Source organism: Ciconia boyciana, chromosome 3 (assembly GCF_034638445.1).
Source record: "Ciconia boyciana chromosome 3, ASM3463844v1, whole genome shotgun sequence".
NCBI classification, from domain to species: domain Eukaryota; kingdom Metazoa; phylum Chordata; class Aves; order Ciconiiformes; family Ciconiidae; genus Ciconia; species Ciconia boyciana.
This window is the reverse complement of record NC_132936.1, coordinates 78093394-78108915: the sequence shown is the minus strand read 5'-3', so window position 1 is coordinate 78108915 and position 15522 is coordinate 78093394.

Here is a 15522-nt window from a genome sequence, read left to right as displayed (position 1 = left end):
TCCCCTTACCCCATCCCCCACTCATACAGCGTAGAGGTGATATTCATCTTGCAACAAAAAAGAAAAAAAGGGGGGAGGGAAGAAAACACCGCATCTTTGAGACAAATTTTACAGCACTCTGAATGATATGTGCGCTTTTTATGTTTATGAAACCACCATCTAGCGAAAAATAGCAGTCTAATATTTTGACACGAAGGTCATTTGAAAGTTTTACTGCCTGCAAGCCCGATCCATTTTGTTGACAAAAGGCTCTCTCAGGGCTCTTTAAGGTGCCCCAGCCTGCTTGACTTTCTCTCTGTCTAGCATTTCTATTTCCCCTCCTCACCCCCTCCCACCAGACTAATTACCAGCTCATTAAGGCTGTCCTAATGAATTATGTTACAGCATTAAGAAAGGACTTGGAATAAATACTCCTTTAGGTACAGGAGGAGGTACGGAGAGATTACTACTTTTGTCAACCTTGCCAGTTGAAGCTAACTTGATCTGACCACACTCAACACCCCGACCTCCTGCCTCCCCTCCCAAAATCATAAATATTTCAACCGAAATGAATTTTAGATTGATATAAACATGCTCTTGGGAGGAATTGGCTTCCTAATGCCACAGAAAGAGAAATGCTCGGGAAGGTTATACTATGCATGTCTGAGCTTGTGCTCCGTGAGCTGTGCTGCCTGTGCCTGCGAAGGGCTGAGGAGTAGCGGGAGGTGTGGGATGTTCTCTGCTTGTTCAGTGTGGTCGGGCAGCAAGGCAAACCGACTCAGCGCTGGCCAGCATTTATTAATTAAAAGCGCTTCTGTCATATTGTGGATGACTTAGAAAGCTAGGCAGAATGGCCTCCATTTAACATCGCTCCACACTGCATAGTGAAATTGTTCCCGTTTCTCATACAGAAGAGCAGCATTGGCTCCACAAAGAATTCCGTGACCCAGCCAAAACCAGGAGCTGCGGAGGGGAGTGAGGGTACCCAGTTCACAGGTCAGGGCGGGACCCTTACATACTGCTTTTTCAGCCAGAACTTTATCAAAGACCCCTTGCCAGCATCCACGCTCAGCTTGGACACTTGAAGCACTAACATGTTGTCTCATTTTTGAAAGGCAAATCTTGTATTTTATTAATATCTTGCTATTCTTCTGTTAAGCAGGTATATATTGCTACCTGGGCTTTGGCTCTGGCTCTCAGGAGGGATTTTACAGTCTGCAACACCCCTCACGCATGTCTGCTTTTCTCCTCGTTGGGTCTTTTGATGTAAGTAGATGTAACTCACTGCAGAAGAAATGCAAGGACAACAGTGCCAGAAGTCTTTGCCTGAGATAGTGATGATCAAAAAAGATGCAGTGCTTCAAATAGGCCTGAATTTCCTCAAAATACACTACCAAGATTAATTTTCACGACATGCATGTGAGGTTTTCAATTATGGTCAAGGTAGCAATTTGCACGCACCTTAAAATCAGGTCTGTAACTGATAAACTTATGTTAATTTGTATATTTAGCATAAGACAGCTGAACATGAGACAGATAAGAATTTATTCTATTCTCCTAGAATCATCTATTTTTTGAGAGCTCTAATTACTTCCAGATTTTGGCGAAGAATCATTAAAAGCAGATCACTTAATACAGTGGCCTCTCTATTACTGTGCTTATGTATTACTTTTTTTTCCAAATGCTTCTTCAGAAGAAGTCACAGACAGCAGAAAATGCTCATTTTTAGGGAGATCTTTCAGCTGTGCCATATTGCATTTTTAATGGCTTCATTAGCACCAAGCAAGAGTAAATATACATGCAAGCCTATGAGCTGACATTTCCATGCAGACCTCAAAACCTTTTTAGCAGCAAAGGTAATAATTTAAGCTGTCTCTTGAAATAAGAGGCCACACCAATCCAGAGCTTTTGTACTTTAAAACCTGTCAATAACTGGCTACTTTTTAGCAAGAATTAAACTGCCTTTAGGCAGCTTGTGCACCTAAGAGCAGCTACTTTCTGGCTGGAACTGGACTGCAACACACTTTTTTTTTTTTTTAAACACACTCACCCACCGGGATTTGGGAGATGCTACAAGCCAACCTTTATTTTATGCCCATTCATCACCTTCTAGTCATAAAAATTAATAGTAATTGCATGCAAACTTGTGCGTACAGCTCCCTGCATTACATAGACACAAGTGTATATATTGTATAAACAAAGAGAAAATATTAGAGAGGCATTTTCCACATTAAGAGACAACCTAGCAGCCAAGCAGTAGATTATTCTTATCACTCTTTTGCAGTAAAGCAGGAGAGAGAAGGTGAGCGCACATAAGGCAATTTCTGCCAGAGCAACAGATGACAGAGCTGTTGCAGGACAAACAAACAAAAGTAAATTTTCCTTTCCTCAACACATCCCTCCCTCATCCCAAGTTTCTTGACTTGTTTTTATTTTTAATTTGGCCCTTTTGGGTCTTTATTTCCTCCGTTCTCCTTTAAAAAGACAAAGAAGGGGCTGATAGGGACAGGGAGGAGTGGAGGGGAATGTCCTCTCTGTCCCCTTTAGGGGCCAGGTAGAAGCATGCCAGCAGTGGAGTGACAGAAGCCGTCCGGCCCCTGACAGCAAGGCAGGCAGGTGAATTGGGCGGTCGAGGTATCGGCTGGGGCCATCGGCACGTCCCGCTGCCTATCAGCGCTGTGCCTGGCAGCTGGGGAGATACATTTAGATAAAGCAGCCAGCAATCGTTGATAACAAGTCCCTCAAATGTCAGGCAGCACAAAGGGCACCATTGATTGCTACTGTACAGCCTGCCTTTCCTTTTCTTTGGTGCTCTATTTTCCCCCCTCTTTTTAATGTAGCAAAGACTCTGGCTGGGATAATCTGCCTGCAGAAAAGGCCATTGTGCTGCTACATGCATTGTGTTATTCACTAAATAGAATTTATCAATGTTTCTCTGATTCCCGTTCCTTTCTCCTTCTCTTCCCCTCCATCCCCCAGCTGCTACCCAGCCTCTTCTTCACAGAGGTGGGCCCAATCCAGCAAAGGACAGACAGCAAGTCCTAGATCAGACATATGGGCTCTTTGAAATCTATGGTATAGATTTCCTCCTCTCTCCCACAGCTTTGGATGGGTGCCCGAAGCTAACACTCATCTCAGCTTTCATTTATTTCCGACACAGAACAGACATAGCTGACATTTTGGGGCCATTTCATCCCCAAAGTTGAGCTGATCTGAAAAAGTGAAGTATTTTGAATCTCAGGCATTTAAGACATTCTCTCATTTGAACTACCCAGTCTAGCCCTGGCAACCTACAAAGCTCAAAGCCAACCCCTTGAGATATGCAACCGCATTTGGCAGAGGCTGCTGCCCTGGCCAGGGACACCCCACCTTCTGCCCTGAGACAGAGCCAGGACTTCGTGACAAGAAGCAGCTCCAGCGTAAGTCATACAACATAAAGGGATGAACTGAAGGTGCATTCAACATTAAGGGGCTCCTGTGCTCCAATTGCTGGTGCCTCTAGTGGTTTTCTTCAATTTTTCATCCTCAGCTTCTCTTTCCAGAAAATGGGGATAATGTATTGCCAGCTCCCACATCCCAGCAGTGGGCTGCCATAGCCATCCAGTTGGTGTTTACAAAGCAGCAGAAGACATCAGCAGGCTCCCAGAAGGTCAAGCAGCGACACGTTTCCAGCCCATTGTCCAGGCCTGTCCCTCACCACAGCTCTCTTCTTCTGCATGCCTCGCAGAGGAGAAAGGGGATCCAGTATGCAACACAAGAAGGGGCCTCAGCACTCAGGCATGCTCACTGCATTCACATCAACACACTCCCTCTCTCACTGTCTTTTAAGCTGATGTGAATTTAAAGCCAAATCTTTGCTTCAATAATGAACAGACTGTTCCCAGCTATAAAAAAATTACAATCCCTGACACTTTATAATCATCATGTTAATTATTATAATTTTAGAACTCATACTTCACCAATAATAGGGCTCAAACAAAAAGTGTGGTGTCCCCAGAGAGATAAATGACAATAGGTTTTGTCTCATATGCTTGCTATAATTACTACTATTTGATCTGATGCAGTTTTACGCTTTAATATTTTCAGCATTGGTGTTTTGAATGTAAACCTCTCTGAGGGTCCTTCTGAGGCCTGGCGGATTATATCTGGCTCCCTGCACAGAAGCGTTTCAATACTCTGTGCTTCTGTGCAGAGACAAGGAGTTTGAAAACACCCACCTCAAGCGGCCACAGAGGTGGCCACGGCCACAAACGGCATCCCTGGGCAGCAGCTGCTCTGCAGCAAGAGCAGGATGCTCCTAGGGAAGGTGCTCAGCTCTAACAGCTTCATCAGCTCCCAAAAGCTAAGTGTGCAGGATGAGTCCTCGTGGGGATGGATGGCGTGGTGGACCTGTCCCTTCCTTGCAGTAGGGAACAACATTTTGCTCCCTATTTATCAGGGTAAGGCAACATGATGCCTGTCCTCTGTCAAACCAAAGGCCTGCCTCACCGGTCTCTGACAGCGGCAGCAGCAGCTGCCTGGGGACAAGCGTAGGTATCACTGCGTGGTTGGAAGCACAGGAGCAGGCACAGAGTTGCCCTTCTGTGCTATATCCTCCCAGTGTCTATCCAGAGATTGCACTTGCAGCTCTGTTTAGAGCTGCTTAGCAGTTCCTGGTGGATTTTTCTACCCTGAATTTGTCCTATCCTTTTTGAAGCCAGTTTTGCAATACAAGTAGAGTTAAGTGTTCCCCTTTTTAAAAATAAATACTACTGTTTTGATATCAGAAAGCAAGGTTGGCAGGAAAAAAAAAAAAAAAAAAGGATGTTCCCCATGGAAATGGGGGTTGGCAGTTCCTGTAGCACAGTGATCTTTCATACTTTTTCCTTCAAGTCTGGAAGTGAAGGGGACAGGAGAGAGTTTGTCTTTTCAGATGCAGCTTCTTTGATCAGCGTCATTCACTCTGGAGAATGGAATATTGAATTCCTTTTGCAGTCAGGCTGTGCTTAAGCGCTTCTGAGTCTGGCTGCAGTTTGTGGACTTTGTGAAACATGAGTATCCCTCCCGCCTCCCCTCCGCCTTCCTTCCCTGACGTAGGGATTTTCAAAGGGCATCATACTGCCTGACCTGAGAAACGGGATATTCTAAAATGTCCCCGGCCATTGACCACCTACATATAAGTGTGCAGGGAAACTGGGCAGAAGTACTGCAATTCTTAAACTGGAGGGCTGTGTTCTCACCCCAAGCTCACGGGTAGAAGATACAGGAGAGGGAAGTCATAGCTAGGTATGGCCCAGGTATAGATTCAGGAGCAACCTCTGTTGCTAGAAAGGACCTGAAGCAAGAAATCTATCAAACCCTTACAATTCAATTTTTGGCAAGGGCCAGTATTTTTAATTATCCTGAATGTTTCTTACTGCTGGTATAACCAAGTCTGCCAGTTTTTCCATTGCAAACCACAAATTTCAGGAGTGTGTAAAACTCTGCCATGCAAATGCATAGCCCGCAGTGAAACTTGGCAGATAAAGCTTCAGCCGGATAAAGGTTTTATAATCATCTTTGTTTAAAACAAAGTTAATTACATTTGGGTTTAAGCAGAGTTCCAACCATTTTTAAGTTACAGAATAATGCCAGGACGTAATTGCACCTTTTATCCAAAGATCTTTAACTACTGAGGCATCGCGTAAGCCGCAGAGCACAGCTGGGAGGTTCTTTCCCCCTTACGCTCACCCCAGAGCAGGAACAGGGAGGAGCTGGCCTGGGTCTCCCCCGAACAGGCTGCCGCAGCTCTTCGCGCTGCTCTGCAATATCCAGCTGTTTCAGCAGCCCCCACAGACACACAGCGGGGAGCGCAGAACCAGCACCTCTCCTGCCCCCCGGCCCAACCCAGAGCACCCCCTCCGTCACGCAGCGTTGCTGCATACTCACTGTATGCTGAGCCCTTGTCCTGCACAGCTCTGTTTTGCCCAGGTGGAACAGAGCACATGATAAATCAAGGCCAGGGAGTTTAAATGCCTCGGTTAAATTGCACAGTAAATTAAAGACAAAAAACAACAACAAAAAAAATCAGGAATATAGTGCTGTTGTGAGTTCCAATCAACTTCTGTACTAGGGAGGGAGATATCGCTCCAGAGGCTCTCATTTTAAAATGTATCTGTTCCCCAAGCTGAAAATCTAATCAATTCATCCATACTGTGGACTAATTACTTTTGCTATTTTGTATTGCAGTGAGGACAAGGAGGGAACAAAATATATTTGGTCTGCTCAAGAGTGGCTACTCCACTACATACAACATAGAAAAATGACTGTATTTTATCAAGGCATGAAATTGCTTTAAGAAACGGAAATAAGAAAATATCGTTTAGTGCCAAGAATGAAAAAATATTACCATGACAAGATACTTTCTAACAGTACTTAGCACCAAGTTTTGTAAGGACAGATCCATCTTCTCCCTGTTTTATAGCTGAGAAAACTTGAAAACTTGAAGTGGTTTTGGCTTGTCCTAATTCAGTGACTCAACAAGTGCAAAGTTCAGTTCAAGCTGACCCTAGCCCATCTCCTTGTGTACACCCAGCCCTCGCTGGTTATCTGACAGTGGGACAAATAGTCTGTTGGACCTTGTGCTCTGTACGTGAGACTACTGCCATGAGAAAACCACAAGGATACAGGAGAGTTTCAAATATCTATGTTTGCTTATCAACAAGGAGAAGATAAACACAACACAGAAATTCTGCTTCTCGGGCAAGATACCAGTGGCCTCCCCGATAGCACCGGACTACTCTGAAACCTCCCTGGGTCTGCAAGCCTTTTACATGCACACCACCCAACAAAAGCCACGCAAGCACCACTCAGCAAATACTGGGTTATCTTGATTTTGTGCAACTCCTTGCTTGGATGTTTTACCCATGATTCAGCTTCCCCCACTGACAAAGGCTGAAAACAGGCCATTGTGCCCAAGTTTTTCATGACACAAGCCTGAGCAAATTTAGGTAGGGCAGCCCTTTGAGAGCAGTCATTTTGTTCCTTCAGGAAAGCTGTCTGCTGATGTTTGATAGGCACGAGCAATGGTGCCTGCACCAGGACCTGGCCTGCAAGGAGCTCAAAGTACTTCAGAGAGAGCTATACAAATACTTTAGTTAGCCCTATGTAATTACAGTAGGGGAAATTCTTAGAAAAACAATCTTTTTACGTGGATTAAACCAGGGCAGGGCCTATTCCTTTGTGTGTGGGAGGGGTGATCGGGGAGTGCTGATGCTGGCTTGCATGGTGGTGCACTGGTTCCTCACCGGGACCTCTGGGCATTACTGTAATACAAGTAACACAAGTAAGCTCTGTCCCCAACCTTGGCAGCCTGTGGTTGGGCACCCAAAGGTGCTGGTATGATTTGAGAAGTTGGGCTCATTTCATCTGCAAAAGGTGTCAGAGAATCTCAAAATTCCCATTTTATTTACTAATTAGTTGCATTTTAACCTGTGCTCTTTTTAACTGTTTCCAGACGTTGTCACACAGCATGGAGGAAGGCCTGCTGAAGAGCATGGTCCTGACAACATCCTACGAACAGGGCTCTAGATTATTGAGCTACTGGCGGGAGGATGGGAGGTTGTGGAAGACACCACCTCCAAAGGCCCCGTTGATAATATGCAGCCACAGCCCGGAGTTCGCAACATTTTCTTGAGTCCCTGGAGTCCTACTGCCAAATCCTGCCAAACAGCACCAGTGACAGGGATGGTACAGCCCTGAAGTACTGCCACGGCCAGTGCCAGCAGCAGAGCTCCAGAGGTGGTGCCAAGTTACTTTCCACAAATCCATTTGCCACTCGCTCCCACTGTAGGGTGTTCCCATCTGAGACCCCCAGTGTGAGGACGTCCCCGACCACCTCTGGTTTTACTGGAGCAAGAGCAACAGGAGGCATTCTGGGCATTTCTTCCCCCCAGGGCTGAGCTTCACCTTTTTGACTTGTGCCATCTAGGGCTGGGCAGGAGTAGCACAGGGGATGCCAAGTGGTGAGTGGAGCTGTGCATGGTTTCGTTGAAACTCTACAGAAGCATCTTAAGACAGATCCCGACACAGATCACCTTACACAAAACAAATCCTGAACTCATTCAGCACAACTTCTTCAGCGCAAAGACATGAGAAAAAGTTCCTTTTATTTGTGGATATTTGAAAGACATCCATAAGCTGTGAGGCCATTTGCAGACTCAAAGTGTGCCAATATGTTCAAAATGCTAATACAAGAGGACAGGGAGGTATTCAGAAACATCTCATTTTATCTTTGAGCACATACGAAATGGGGCTATAGAGAATGACCATGAGAAAGGAGGTAGTGAAGCAATCAAGAGTACAGTTGCTTAATAGAAATTTCTGAAAAGTTGTGTAAAAGTATTATTTATAGTCTAAAATTATGTTGGGTCTAAGTAGTAAAACACTAGAGGAAATTCATACCTCTAGAGGTTATTAAAGGGGGCAATTACGCAAGCAGAGTTGGGGAATTATTGAAGACTTAACTGGTCAGTGGAAGTAGAGTATGGGAAACTTGAAAGAAATCAAATCCTTTTTCCTCTCCTAGGAGAGCAAGGAAGGAGGAGGAAGTAGCAAAGAGAGGAAGCAAGGCAGCAAGCTAGCTCACTGAGGAGACCCTGAGTCGCAAGGAGGCTGAGATCAGATTATGTTTCTTTCTGATCTACATGCTTATACAGGATTTTTACCTGGGTGGAGGGAATGCATGAATTTTTGACCCATTTTCTAGTCCTTTATACTGCTCTGGTGCATAAGGCTTCTACCATCACAATGTCTTTGCAATGACAGCCAGCTTGGGTTTTCCTTCACACATCTGCTCGCTCCTTCACCACCATTTGAGTAGCTGTCACCCTCTTCGTCACTGCGAGGGAACAAATTCCTTCCCAGCCAAGCAGGGATCTGATGTTCTATTTCTGTCTCTCCTCTGCCACACAACTGCTAGGTATTGGAAACAAGGCACTAAGATCAATTGTATCAAGTAAAAAAAAAAAAACCTACAGAAAATAAACATTCAGAAATCCAAAAAATGCAGGCAGGTTTTACAATACACACACAAACACAAAGAATGATTCATTTTGACTGACTTATAGTAAGTTGGTAAAAATGCTAATGTTTGCAGAGAGACAATGCTTTCATAAATATATATTATATATAAGAGAAATGAATTTTTCATTTCTAATCAGTGTTGATTTAGAAAGCAGTCAGCATGCTTCTGTGTCTTACAGCCTCCTCTTGAATCTGATACCTAATCCGAGTCTCAAAAGCAGAGAGGCAGAATGCCAATGATCCAGGTAAAAATGCAAAAAGCAGCAGCAACTCTTGCCTGTGGCATTGTGAAAGTCGAACCACTGTAGCAGATCCTACCACCTAATGAGCAGGAAGAAGGGGAGCTCTCACCTCCAAGATACAGGCTTCCTTAAAAGATTTGGCATCAAGGCTGCAGCTCGCAGGCAAGAATTCACTCTCAACCCCCCTCAAGCAACTGGATGAAGCCAAGCTTTGAATGTCAGGCCCTGTCATTGCAGGCACAGCACAAATGCCCTGCAGTAATGCCACCACCAAGGCAGCACTCAGTTGTCAGAGCACCAGCAGCACAATTCATAAGAAAACCAGCAAATACAACAGCACTTGAATATGAACCTGGAGACAAAGCAGAAACTGCAATTGCTTGAACACACGCAAGTCAAGACTGGGAAAAATAACAGTGTGCAGAGGGCTTTTTAGTGCTGTTGCAGTAATTCGTTGTTGGACACCATGAAAATGAAGGTCTCTGCCCAGGCTGCAGCAGGCCTGGCAAGGCTGGGCTTTCAAACAGCAGCTCAACAAGCAATGACATGGCCAGCACTGATCTCTGATTAGTCCTGCCCAGACACCCTCCTAAATACGGACTTCTTGGACACTTTAGGGCAAGATTCCTCTCAGCTAACTCTGGCCATATAAAGGGTAAGCACGTAAGAATAAACAAGTAATCTAAAGCTTTCTCTGTAACGAAGAAAGAGCAAATCGCCTTTGGATGACAAATCATCCTGCCTATTTCAGAAGTCCTTCTAAAAAGGGCTGAGTTGCCTTCAGGAGATACCCCTCCTTTAGCTATCGAGGGTGCCTAGACAGCTGGCTTAGCCCTGATGGCTACATTTTAGACTGCAAGAGTCATTTTAGAGGAATCCAAGCCTAATTATTGAACCTATGTTCTGACTGGGCGTTTTCATTGAAATCCAACTCACATACTGGTTTCCCTTATGCAAACATCCAACAGAATATAAGAAAAAACTATAATCTTACTATAAAATTAAATAGAGATTCACCTTGCTGCTTTTTAGTGCTCTTTCTCACTGTTAAAATGGGAGATTGGGTTCCTATGTTCTATGCAGTTTTTAGTGCTCTGTGTGGAGCAAACCATCTCCGCACATCAGACATCTAACATATGTTGTTTACATAACACTTTCAGCTGTATTGCTACTCTCTCTGAACTCAATAGTTCCCAAAAATTTGGGATCTTGCAAATTGTTCTCTCAGAAGGAAGCATTTGGCAGTGGAGCCTGGTATCTGTTATAGAAACCCTGCTCTCTGACAAGGAACACCAAGTCCTGTTTGCAGGGTGTCACACAAGAGGAGATCACTTCTCCATTTGCTTCTTCCCATCAACACACAATCTAAAAGCACTCTCTATCCTGGCCTTTTTGGTGTTACACAAGGTAGCTGTGCCCGAAGTTTTCCTCTGTGCCTTTCTCCCTGTTTCCATGGCTTGGTGGTTCTTCTGTGCCGTGGATACCTGAAGGGTCCAGGATGTTCCTCTGACCTGGGCACTAACATGCATATAGACCACCACCTGAAAAGTATCACGATGCCCCGAAGGTTTTAACCACTTCTACTACTTGAAGAGGAGGACTGCAGTTGTCCCTAAACTCAAAATAGAGCTATCATTGGGTCATGCTATAGTCTGAGGCTGTGGTGACAGGAACTTTTTTTAGCGTGTGCATGTGTGCGGTCATAGATTGGGCCAAGATAAATTGGGACCTCTGGATCACTGCCATGAATAAAACCATAACTAATAATATTAGTAGGACCTTTACAATTTCCTCTCTATTCATTCTAATGCATGTTCCCAAGAGAGATGTCAGAGTGACAATAGAATAGTTCGGGTCTTATTTAAATCATATACTTTTGGACTCATGTTCTGTTACCTTCTGTATCTAGAATACGTAATGAGAAAACCATGTACACCGCTATCTCCAGCTTCTTGTCACTGTTACAGCATACTCACAGGGTTACTCATGTCATTGTTATGAAGTTATTAAAACCATGTGGTACACAGAGGCAGCCTGCTTCTATTTCTGGTACCGGCTCTGGTACTCGACATCGTGGGGAAAGCACTGTCCTTTCCTAAGTGGAGTCAGGCTCCCACAGAAACTGTGCTGTTATCTTGGATTCGCCCTCTCTGAGTAGTCTCCAGTGGCCACTTGTGGAGGCCTTAAAGGTGCATTTTCTGTCTTTGTAAGAGCCTGCCTTGATAAAACCAGCCTTTGTTCTCAGGACTGGAGCTCTGAAAGCAAAACAAAAGCTGGTGTCCTGGATGGAACAAGTCCAAAGAGGTAGAGAGCACTCTGCTGCCCCTGCTTAAACCGCTCACATCCAGCACGTGCTCCTCTGAAAAGTACATCTAGAAGACACTTTCACCTTGGCCAAAGCAAGAGTGTTTCTTATCTGCAAAACCGGATTGAACTGCTAAAGCAAGATTGTAAATAAGAGGAGAAAGGTAAATAAAGGGTAAAGAAGCAAGATCCTCTCTATTTCAATACAAAACAGGAATCTTATTAACATTTAAATGAATAGACTATCTGGATTGTGAAATCCATATGAACTGTTGTACTCTGGACACAAATGAATCTTGACCCTCATTACCGAAAGCCGCCCTGCTTGTGACAGGGTGTTTGTGAAATGGGAGAAACAGATGCTCTCCAGACCAACATCTCTTCTCTGGCTGCCTGCAGTCGGGAGAGACTAGACTTGGTGACCTAGGTGATTTTTGCCACTTTTATTTTCCTTAATAAATAACATTAATATTAATATATTGACAACAACAACATTAAAAAAAAATGAACCTGTAGCAAGCCACCGGCACAGCAGTTAGCTGTATAGGTCAGCACCCTGCAGTGAGCAGTAATCTGCCTATTTCATATCTGAGGAGATAAGAAATACTCATCCCAGCCTGAATAGCCACCACATACCTACAGAGCCCCCACTACCAAGAGGAGGGTTGTCACATGCATGGGGACAGCCCTGCCAGCAGCAGCACAACTGAGGTGCCTGCTTAACGCCCACATACCAGCTCTGCTCCTCCTCACTGCAGGAGCCAGCCCTGCACCCCAGCCTCTCTCCAGCCCGGTGGCTGCACCAGTGGGGAGCAGGGCTGGGCAGAGGGGTGGAAGACATGGCTCCTCCCAACTTACGATAAGAAACTGCACCAGGCAAGAGAGGCAATGGGGGCCAGTACCTTCAGCAAGAAGAGGATAGTCAGCCACTCTTGGGAGAAGTGGGGTGTGGGAGAAGAGCTACAACCGTGGCTTCTGAAAGCTCTTGAAACTCTGGAGACCTTCCTACTCCCTGATATTTCACTGTCCCCTCCCTCCAGAAGTCCCACTATCCCTCTCCAACCCTTCATCTCTCTAAAATCCATCTGTTGAAATGGAGATTATTTCCAGCATGTTTCCATGGGCTGCATTATGCAGGAGATGAGCACATAGATCCCACAGCAGACTTCAAATCCTTAGACAGACATCTCCAAATCTTGAGCTATCTCTTCATAGCATGAGCTGTTGACCCACACAGACAGCTTCAGAGTAATTCTTTATTAAGGTAGTGATGTGCGACATTCTTGCTGGTACCATCCCCACACTTTCTTCTAATCCCCCAACTAGGACTGTTGAATGAATGCAGACATATTTCTGTGACATGGCCAGCTCTTAGAGTTGTATCATTAATTTAGTGCTCTAATCACAGCTGCGGCCAAGGACTTGCACAAGCATCTTCCATGCAATTGTTTCTTTTCTAGTAAGTTTCTAGCTCTCAGGGAGAAGAGCAGAAAACATGAAATGGATACACATCAAACCAGGAAGCACAGAGGAAAACAACACTGGAAAAACATCAGCTCAGCATGTATTCGGGGGGCACAGCTAAGGTTGGCAAACCAAGGGGCCTTGGTTACTGTGATGAGATACATGCCTAAAACTTAAGAAAAATGCATGTATGCCAGTGACTGCAGGGGAACTGTAATTAGTCACAGGCGATGACAACAAAACTTCTCCTCAGACAGCAACATCAAAACTCACAGGTCTGAATAAAGGTTTTGGGGTTTTTTTAAAAAAAGAAAAACCACAATGAGGGAGAGTGGTCTTGCTCATCCAAACACAAGCCTGAGTCAAGCTGAACCTTGTTTTTGAAGATGAGTGTCAGCTATCTCTGCTGATGCTCCTGCCCAGCATGAAGGCAGCCTCTGTCTGTGTCTTTCTAAGCAAGCTCTGCTGAGCAACTTGCGCATGAGGACTCAGCTGCTACTAAACAAAAAAAAAAGAAAAAAATCCCTCAGCTTGCATGTTGTAGTACTTTTAACTTACACAGGCCAGCTCAAAGAGTACAAATGATTTGCATAATCACACTTCAGAGTGGAAGGAAATGAGCACCACTGCAAAGCCACCAGCTCCAATTCCTCCCCTAATCCTCCAGCGGGACCAGAGAGAGACGCCACCACAGAAGAGCTCAGCTCATTAACAGTGATAGTAAGAGCCCCAGAAATCTCAGTCTCATACGTACATGAGCGAGCACAGCACTGGCACGGATGCAGCCACCTGCATGTAATTTCAGTGCATCCTCAGTCTCTTGAGCTGTATTCACTTAATGTAAAGATATATTACCTCAACTTTGCAATAAAGGCACACCTTCAGCATTTATCCTCTGCTTCTTTTCCACAACATTTACTGATTTCACACAGTGTAAATTCAGAGACTGGAACATAATCTTAACTCAAAGTAATTCATGGAGATATGCCTATTGAATGCCAGTGGCCAGAGCTTTTGTTCAAAACCTAAAGTTTAAAAATTTCCAGTCATTTTGTGGACAATTAGTGATCTAAAACTCCAATTTCATTATAATTTATTTTAATTAAAAATAGGCTTTCTCCCTAAACTTATCTATAAAGTCTTATTGCTGGCACACTGACAATCTCATATCTGAATTCCCAACATCATATGCTGTACCTTTGAAGCTGGATAATACTGTATATCTTAGATCACCACCTGAATGGTCTTTTAGACAAAAAAAAGTACAAAATGTAAAGTTACACAAAATGATAGATAATTCATTTTAAGGATTCACTATCCAATAGAAGACAACCCTCCACATTCATTCTCCTAGAAAAGGCAATAGAATCGTAGAATGCTTTGGACTGGAAGGGACCTTTACAGGTCATCTAGTCCAACCCCCCTGCAAGAGCAGGGACATCTTTAACTAGATCAGGTTGCTCAGAGCCCCATCCAACCTGACCTTGAATGTTTCCAAGGATGGGGCCTCCACTACCTCTCTGGGCAACCTGTTCCAGTGCCTCACCACCCTCATTGTAAAAAATTTCTTTCTTAAATCCAGTCTAAATCTGCCCTCCCTTAGTTTAAAACCATTGCTTCTTGTCCTGTCACAACAGGCCTTGCTAAAAAGTCTGTCCCCATCTTTCCTATAGGCCCCCTTTAAGTACTGGAAGGCTGCTACAAGGTCTCCCCGCAGCCTTCTCTTCTCCAGGCTGAACAACCCCAACTCTCTCAGCCTGTCCTCGCAGGAGAGGTGCTCCAGCCCTCGGATCATTTTTGTGGTGCTCCTCTGGACCTGCTCCAACAGCTCCATGTCCTTCTTGTGCTGAGGACCCCAGAGCTGGATGCAGCACTCCAGGTGAGGTCTCACCAGAGCAGAGTAGAGGGGCAGAATCACCTCCCTTGACCTGCTGGCCACGCTGCTTTTGATGCAGCCCAGGATACAGTTGGCTTTCTGGACCCTGAGCGCACATTGTCAGCTCACGTCCAGCTTTTCACCCCATAGCCAAAGGATTTTATTCAACTTGAATCTAAAGAAATCAGCTCATCCCAGTCCTCATGGGATACTTTCATGCAAGTCCTGATATTGCAAAGTCATCCAGTAGGTGATTACAGCAATGAAGAAGTTGGAGGACTATAAATGGTGCGACTTTCACAGTCTACCAAAACTTTCTGTTCTGAAGGAACAGAACCAAGAGGCAGTAACTACTGGGCATACCCAGCCATTAGAGAGTAAACTTGGGGAATATAAAGTAATACAGGCAACACATATTGGAGTTTCAATAAGGACAAAATGGAGCAATAAAGGATAAGAAACAAACAACTCAGAATTGGATTACCAAGTACAGTCTTACTAGATTCGTGCTCTATATCCTACTTTATATTGCATTTCACCAGAGGACAGAATTTAGTATGAGCTGGGGAAGGAAGGCTACATGTGTAGGTGTGTGTGTTGGGGGGTGGGGGATGT